Source organism: Vitis vinifera, chromosome 18 (genome assembly GCF_030704535.1).
Source record: "Vitis vinifera cultivar Pinot Noir 40024 chromosome 18, ASM3070453v1".
Classification (NCBI taxonomy): domain Eukaryota; kingdom Viridiplantae; phylum Streptophyta; class Magnoliopsida; order Vitales; family Vitaceae; genus Vitis; species Vitis vinifera.
In genome coordinates, this window is record NC_081822.1 from 13,047,806 (window position 1) to 13,056,956 (window position 9,151).

The 9,151-nt window shown below is 29.9% G+C and overlaps 1 long non-coding RNA gene across 1 annotated transcript; it reads right to left on the minus strand.

Annotated features, from left to right (window-relative positions):
• Nucleotides 1–6,030: 6,030 nt before the first annotated feature.
• On the minus strand, nucleotides 6,031–7,222 carry LOC109121671 (uncharacterized). Its single transcript, XR_002028888.2, has 2 exons — nucleotides 6,731–7,222; nucleotides 6,031–6,500 (listed from the first exon to the last, which is right to left on the minus strand). It is a non-coding gene; the product is annotated as an uncharacterized LOC109121671 (long non-coding RNA).
• Between the last annotated feature and the right edge of the window lie 1,929 nt (nucleotides 7,223–9,151).

Here is a 9,151-nt window from a genome sequence, read left to right on the forward strand (position 1 = left end):
CCACTTGCTTTTCATCATCATCAAAGAGACTCCAGAAAACTGGTGCTCTGCTCCTCCTCTTTCATTCTGAGTTCACAATACAGCCTACCAGATAATGTCATTATGGATGGGTCTGGGCCTGCAACTTCGGGAGATTGCCATTTACCAACAGGCCACATTTCACATTCTGGAAAATGGCAATGGAATACCTTCAATTATAGTTTAGGCTGGACAATGTCATGGCCTTGAAGATGCCAACACTTATAATAACATGCTCTGTAACGAGTTACAAACATTAGTGAAGCAAGGCCCATTACAAGTGTCCTCTTTTCGTACTGCTGGTAAGGCGAAGAGGGGGGTGTTTGACTTAGCTACTCTCTGTCTCTTGGTAATTTTCTTAGATAAAACCAAGTCGTTTCTTCTCATTAGCTTTCTGCGCCTCGTCTTTGGGAAGCAAACCAGATTCCATTATGCATACCGTTCAAAGTGAGGGACAGTACTTGGCAGTCACCATGAGATGGCTCACATGAGTATGCATGCATGAGGGAGCATTCTATATCCTCAATTTTTTTATAATAAAAAAATTAAAATTAATTAATATAAAAACTCCATATTCATCCCGGCTTAAAGAAACTCAAATAGTGGACCAATCAATATGAAAAATTTATATAGATAAAAGTGTTATATATCTTTGATCTCCATTATCACTAAAACATATGTAGGATATATTTATCAATTCATTTAGAACATGCATTTATTCACATGGAACATACCCGAATCCATTTCTGAATTTTGGTTGAAGATGTATGGATCTTCTAAGGCTGAGGAGGGGAACCACCGTCACTAGATTCTCTTTGACAATGGGAAACGGGAGAGATTAGGGTTCTGTTCTATTCAAAGATATGATATTACAAAATGAATAGACCTTTGACCTTTTATACTCTCCTGCCTTAGAGACCATACCCATTGGGCTATTGGGCCTCACGAGTCTTAGGCTCATCATATAAGGCTCGTGATGGCGTTTGAGCTCTACACATAGGTGACCCATACTCTTGAACGAACAGAAAACAAACAGAAAGAGGTGAATAGCTTAGTCATGAATTATTGTTAAATATGTGAGTCCATATCTTAACAAAAAGTTGTTTCATAATGACTTTAGTATTATTTTTTGTACGTAATTATATTTTTATCAATTTTCTCAATAAAGAAATGAACTTCCAATCATATTACATCTTATATAGAATTTATTTATAAGTTTAATAATTTTTAAAAATAATTTAGAATTGAAAAACCAATCCAATTAATTGCATATTAAATAAAATCATTTCAAAATACTTTGCCTATAAATAGGTACTAAATGTGTGCATGTAATGAAACACTTGACTCATTTACGTATTAAAAAAACTAAATTTTATTTGTCTTTAAATTTATTTTAAATAAAAAATTATTAAAAATTATTATTATTACTATTTTTCATTTTTAACAAAAAAAAAAAAATCAATTATGCTTCTACAAAGATGTTAGTATTCACATTCTTATAACATATGCTAAAATGATATATTTTTTTCATAAAAAATTTAATTGATGATTTTATTATAAAATTTCTATTTATATTTTATTAAAAAAACTATTTATTTTTTAATTTATTTATAATTATAAAACTATTTTCATTTTTAAGAAGATTTGAATTAATCTTATATAAATTGAACTTCAATAGATTTTTTCAAAAAAAAAAAAAAAACAACATATCCAAATAAGTTTTTTTGTTTTTTTATTTTTTATTTTTTGAAAATTGTTTTTAGAAACAATTTATTAAACATTCTTATTTTCATAATATAGTAAAAAAAAATGTTTTTTATTCTTTAATTTAAAAATAATTTTTAAAAACAAGTATAACAAAATATACCCAAACGAAGCATAATATTTATGATTTGATAAGAAACAACAATATTTCTTAGCTTGTTAGTTCCATTTCCAAAAATATATATATATGAAATGCAAATTAAAATAAGTTAATAATTTATACTGACGAAAAATTTATCAAAATAAATTAAAATAATAAGAATCACTTCAAAATTGTGGGGAAGACAAAAATGAGCACAAAAATAATTGGAGAAATTTATTTCCTTTTGGTGTAGGAAGCAACTTAAACTTTTTGCTTCTCTAATGTAATATTTGATTTTTTTTGGACCAGTTGAATCTTTGTGGAATCAAAATGATTTTATCTAATGTGTAGCTTAGATTGTACACATTGTGAATCACTTTTCAAATTTAAAGTTTAATTTATGTTTAACCATGGAAAGAATTTAAGAATTTAAGAATTTTACTATCATTTTTTTTAAATAAATAATTTTACCTTTTGTATCCTTCCTAGTATTGAATAGTGAAACCAAAACCCGAAAAGTGGTTTTGACTCCCTTATTTGAAAAATATAGAAAAATGAATCTAATTTTTATAAATCAATTTTATTTTCATCTATTTAAAATATATGCATTTTTTCACAAGTCAAATAATTATTTCTTAAAATGACATTTTATTTGTCAGGTTAATAATATAAAATGACAATTTTTTATTTTTTTAGCACGAGAATGAGATATCAATTTAAAAATTAAAAGTAAAATTAAAACTTAATAAAACTTTAAAGTTAAAAATATAAAAATAAAATATTAATTTTCACTTTGTTAAAACTAGTAGAAAAAATAGATTTGAGAAAGAGTTAGAAATATAATGGGAGTCAATATTTAATTTTTTTTAATTTTTAAGTTTGTTGGTTTTAATTGTATTTAATTTTTAATATTTAGTTTTAATTGTATTTTTAATTTTTAAAATTTCTAATTTTATTGTTGAGGTCAACTAAGAAAATTTTTATTCAATTTTATTTAATATATATATATATATATATAAGAAGATGGATAATTTATATAATGCAAGATATAAAATCATTATTAATTAGGGAATTAGAAAGATTTTATTTATCAATCCTTGAGAATTTTTCCAAAATAATTTGTATCTCATATTATATAGTAAAAAAATTTACAATATATTTATTTGCAAGATACTTTTATAAAAATTAAAATGATAAATTAATTTTTTGATAAATTTATTTAATATTATTAAGTAAAAGGTTATTTTAGGAAATAATTATCTGACTTATGAAAAAGTATTTAAAATATTTTTACATGGACGAAGATATATTTGTGATTTATTTATTTATTTATTTTTCCTCTCATAGATATTGAATGGAGGAAAGTAATTTAGGGTTGATTTAAAATATCTAAATAAGTTTTTGTATATAATGAAAAGGAAAAAGATTACCACTATATAATACATTTTTTTTGTTTTTTGTTTTTTTTTTTATAAAAAATTTAGGATCTTCATTGCCTCTTTTCTTTTTAGATCAATGAATTCGTGTGAAAATTTTCTTTTATTCAAATATTGGATGATATCTTGACATACACTACTCTAATAATTTTATATTTTATATAGAAGCTAGTACTATTTTGTTTTTCCTATTTTTAAAAACCAAAAAGTAGGAAGTATATTACACTTAATAATTATCTTTTATTTGTCTAACATATTTTTTTCATTTTAAAATATGAAATAAAAAATTTATTATAAAAAACATTATTTTATTTTTTTGAATTTTACGTAAGAGTCATATTGTGGACCCCGCATTTCGACTAATTAGGGAATTAGAAAGATTTTATTTATCAATCCTTGAGAATTTTTCCAAAATAATTTGTATCTCATATTATATAGTAAAAAAATTTACAATATATTTATTTGCAAGATACTTTTATAAAAATTAAAATGATAAATTAATTTTTTGATAAATTTATTTAATATTATTAAGTAAAAGGTTATTTTAGGAAATAATTATCTGACTTATGAAAAAGTATTTAAAATATTTTTACATGGACGAAGATATATTTGTGATTTATTTATTTATTTATTTTTCCTCTCATAGATATTGAATGGAGGAAAGTAATTTAGGGTTGATTTAAAATATCTAAATAAGTTTTTGTATATAATGAAAAGGAAAAAGATTACCACTATATAATACATTTTTTTTGTTTTTTGTTTTTTTTTTTATAAAAAATTTAGGATCTTCATTGCCTCTTTTCTTTTTAGATCAATGAATTCGTGTGAAAATTTTCTTTTATTCAAATATTGGATGATATCTTGACATACACTACTCTAATAATTTTATATTTTATATAGAAGCTAGTACTATTTTGTTTTTCCTATTTTTAAAAACCAAAAAGTAGGAAGTATATTACACTTAATAATTATCTTTTATTTGTCTAACATATTTTTTTCATTTTAAAATATGAAATAAAAAATTTATTATAAAAAACATTATTTTATTTTTTTGAATTTTACGTAAGAGTCATATTGTGGACCCCGCATTTCGACTCAATGCGTTTCCCACTCGATGGCGAAACTCGATTTTGGTTTGAAAATGATTTTATTTATTAAAAAGAATTGACTTGGAGTCGCCACTTATTTTTGTTTTATTTTTAAAAAGGGAAACAAAATAAGAAAGAAAACCCTAAGCGTGACTCCTTATTTTGAAAAAGGTGGTCTGTGAAAAACCGGATCGGGTTTGGGGGTCAGGTTACTTATCAGGAAGGTACGGTAAAGACCGTAGCATCCCTCTAAGTCCCTAAGTCGGGTCTCTACTAATAAAATTGAAGCAATCATGGCAATGGATGAGTAAATCAATGAACACTCAGGATAAATCACGCACATGTGAGAATCAGGACATGCATAGACAACGATTAGAGGGAAAACGGGTACATACCTGGGCAACGAACCACCATGCGCTATAATAAAAATAGGGTCAGTGTATAATAAAGAACACAAAACGTACCACATGCGTCACCAAATAGAAATTAAAACTGTTTAAGGGAAAACTGGATTTTTGAAATTTATTTGAAAATTGGAGTTTTAGAGATTATTTGAAAATTAGATTTTTAGAAATTAAATATAAGAATGAGAATTTTAGTAATTAAATTTGAAAGGAATTGGAATTTCAGAGAACTAAATTTGGAAATCGGAATTTTGAAGAATTATTTAAATACGGAATTTTAATAAACAAATAAGTGAATAAATAAATGAGTGAAATAATAATAATGATGAAATAATAAAAATTAGGTAAATAATTGCGAAAAATAGAATTTTAGAGATGGGAGATCGAATTTAGAGATTGAGATTTTGAGAAATTATTTGGAGATGAGATTTTTAAATATATGAATAAGTGAATAAATAAATGAACGAGATAATAATAATAACGAAAATAATCATTAAACAGCTGAATGTGAATAGTGGATTTGAAATTGAAAATTAAATTCGAAAAACAGAATTTTGAAAAATTTGAACTTTAATTTTTGGAATTTGTAAAATAAATGAATGAAATAATAATAATAATAATAATAATAATAATAATAATAATAATGAGAATAATATTTAAATGAATGAACGTGAATAGTGGAATATTTTGAGATTGAAAATTAAATTCGACAGTCAGATTTTTCAAGAATTGAATTTTAATGATTTGAATTTTTACAAGAAATAAATAAATAAATATGGAATGATAATAATAATAATAATAATAAAAATAATGTTTAAACGAATGAACGTGAATAGTGAAATTTTTTATATTGAAAATTAAATTCGGAAGTCAGATTTTTTTTTTAACAATTAAACTTTAATGATCGAAATTTTTAAAAGAAATAAATAAATAAATATGAAATAATAATAATACTAACAAAAATCATGTTTAAACGAAATGAACGTGAATAATGGAATTTTTGGAATATTGGAACTGAAAATTTGAATTTTGGGAAAGTTAAATTTAAAGTTAGAGTTCTAGAAAATTATTTCGAGAATTGAAACGTTGGGATTTTTAAAAGAATTATTTGATAACAGGACTTCCAAAAAAACGAAAATTTTAACATGTAAGTGGAATTAAGAAGATGGCACGTGGGAGAAAAGAGAAAAAATAATAATAAACCACCTGGAACCATGCCACCAATAAAGAATAAAAAATAATATAAAAAAACTATGTCTTTGACTTTTATCCACCAATTTGTTTAAACAATGCCATCAGTGGGAAACATTCAGCAAATACTTGCTCTTGCCAGATAATAAACTCCAAGCCTCTGAAACAAACTTAAATGTACCATCTGCACCAATGGACTTGTTTTTATTAGGATAAAGCATAAGAGCCAGCTCCCTGCATTGTTTCTTCACAGTTCCCTCATCGGCCAAGGGGATTATGCCAAGTATCCCATACCAATCCACTCCTCCACTCACTTTCATGCAGAACTAGAGGATGCAATCACTAATTCCACAACTGCAGCAGTATGCCAAACACCCACAAGCAACATATGATGCGTGTACACCCTCCGTATTCATCATTGTGTACATGACCATGCAACTCATTACAAGAGATATCACATGAGACAAACATGGAGCCTCATCCATAAAGCTGTTTCAAGAGAGAGAGAGAAAGGGAACTGGGACAGAGAAGGATGCATAGAAAAAATGAACAATCCAAAACAAACAACGTTGAGCTTGAAAACCAAGTAGTGGCATCAAAATAGACCTGAGGACAACACTAACAAGTGCAAGACTTCCAGCAAAAATCTCGTATCCAAGCCAAAGAAACAATAACCAGAAATAATAATAAAGAAAATACAAAAAAAAATAAATAAATAAATAAATAAAAAGGTCCACGAAGTCATACCTGGGAGCGTTTCCTTTGCCTCCCTGCAACTCTATCTTCCCTTGCTCCTTCGGTAATTCCCTCTCTCTGGTTATCTCTCTCAGCCTAGCCACCCCCCCAAAAAAGCCCGCCCCTTCTCAAAGGTACATCCCCCTTAAGCTCTCTGATGAAAAACTCCTCCTATAGCCGCCTTCTCTCCCAGCTATCCTAGAAAAAAGGCTACAATGCTTCCGAAAAACTCCCCCAAAAGCTCCCGGAATCTTTCCTCTTCTCACCGTTCTCTCCCCCTAAAACCCACCAAAAGCTCTCTCGTCTCTCTGAAGCTTCCCCCCAGATATCTAGTTTTTTTTTTTTTTTCCCTGTTTGTGTCTTCCTCAGCAAGTCACTACTTGCTCTTCCTGTTCACCAGTCAGCACCTACCCGCCTGGCCGCCCACGTCTCTTGCCGTCTATGAAGCTGTCCTCTTTTCAGAAAAGGGGTCCCCCCACCCTACCAAAAAAAAGAAAAAGCTCCTCTCTCGAGTGGTGGCAGCCAAAATAAAAAATAATCTTCTTCTCTTGCAAGGAGGGGTCTACAAATATGCCCCTCTTCGGTAGAGCTCACGAGTGTAAAGAATGTGAACACTGGAGTGAAAAGCAAGTGTGAGTAATGAGTGGGATGAAGTGAGCTCTATCGAAGAACAAAGGAGACCCCCACAGGGATACCAATGAAACACGGACCTACTCAGGTCAACAGACGAACATAAAGGATCTAATCCTAAAAGCAAAGGATATCACAAAATGACTCTGAAGTCACACTAAGGACCCAGACTCTCTCTAAGAAGTCTCCCTAGTGACTCGGAGTACCATACCACAGATGAGTAACGGTTGAACCACTTTGGAGTACAAGAACGAATGCGTCCCGGGAAGACTGCCTTAAGAGAAATACATGGAAGTGCCAAGTGTAGGGTGCCTAACGACATGACCGAAGTGTGTGTCATAAACTCAAAGGACTACGTCCTGAGCAATGAGGAGAAACCTGGAAGAGCAATGACAAATAAGTGATGAGCACAGGATAACATGGTGAGGAAAATGAGGACAGACGCAAACCCCTGAAGGCAGGATGTGCAATGCCAGTGAATATGAATACCAGGAGATGTGGCTGCTGAATGACGGGACTGACTCTTAACGCTAAACTGAGAAAAACAACGGCTTTGGAAGCCAAACCAAAAAGCTAACTCTAAACGCTAAACTAGAAAATAATAGTGGAAGCCAAACCAAAAGGTTAACTCTAAAAGCTAAACTAGGAGGCCCATAGGTGAAGACCTACGGTGGTGATACAATAAAAAAGGCCCATAGATGCCAATCCATGGTGGCGATAATCTCGAAAGCCCAAGGATGAAAATCCATGGTGGTGAAATAACTGAAATGAATGCTCATAGATGAAAATCTATGATGGTGATATAATTGAAATGCTCATGGATGAAAATCCATGGTGGTGAAATAACTGAAATAAATGCTCATAGATGAAAATCTATGATAGTGAAAAACTGATCAAAGCCCATAGATGAAAATCTATGGTGGTGATAATCTCGAAAGCCCAAGGATGGAAATCCATGGTGGTGAAATAACTGAAATAAATGTTCATAGATGAAAATCTATGATGGTGAAAAACTGATCAAAGCCTATAGATGAAGATCTATGGTGGTGAAAATCTCGAAAGCCCAAGGATGAAAATCCATGGTGGTGAAATAACTAAAATAAATGCTCACAGATGAAAATCTATGATGGTGAAAAACCGATCAAAGCCCATAGATGTCCGATCTATGGTGGTGAATTTGAAAGCCCAAGAATGGAAATCCATGGTGGTGAAATAACTGAAATAAATGCTCATAGATGAAAATCTATGATGGTGAAAAACTGATCAAAGCCCATAAATGACTGATCTATGGTGGTGATAATCTCGAAAGCCCAAGGATGAAAATCCATGGTGGTGAAATAACTAAAATAAATGCTCATAGATGAAAATCTATGATGGTGAAAAACCGATCAAAGCCCATAGATGTCTGATATATGGTGGTGAATCTGAAAGCCCAAGGATGGAAATCCATGGTGGTGAAATAACTTAAATAAATGCTCATAGATGAAAATCTATGATGGTGAAAAACTGATCAAAGCCCATAGATGTCTGATCTATGGTGGTGAATCTGAAAGCCCAAGGATGGAAATCCATGGTGGTGAAATAACTGAAATAAATGCTCATAGATGAAAATCTATGATGGTGAAAAACTGATCAAAGCCTATAGATGAAAATCTATGGTGGTGAAAATCTCGAAAGCCCAAAACCCCTGAAGGCAGGATGTGCAATGCCAGTGAATATGAATACCAGGAGATGTGGCTGCTGAATGACGGGACTGACTCTTAACGCTAAACTGAGAAAAACAACGGCTTTGGAAGCCAAACC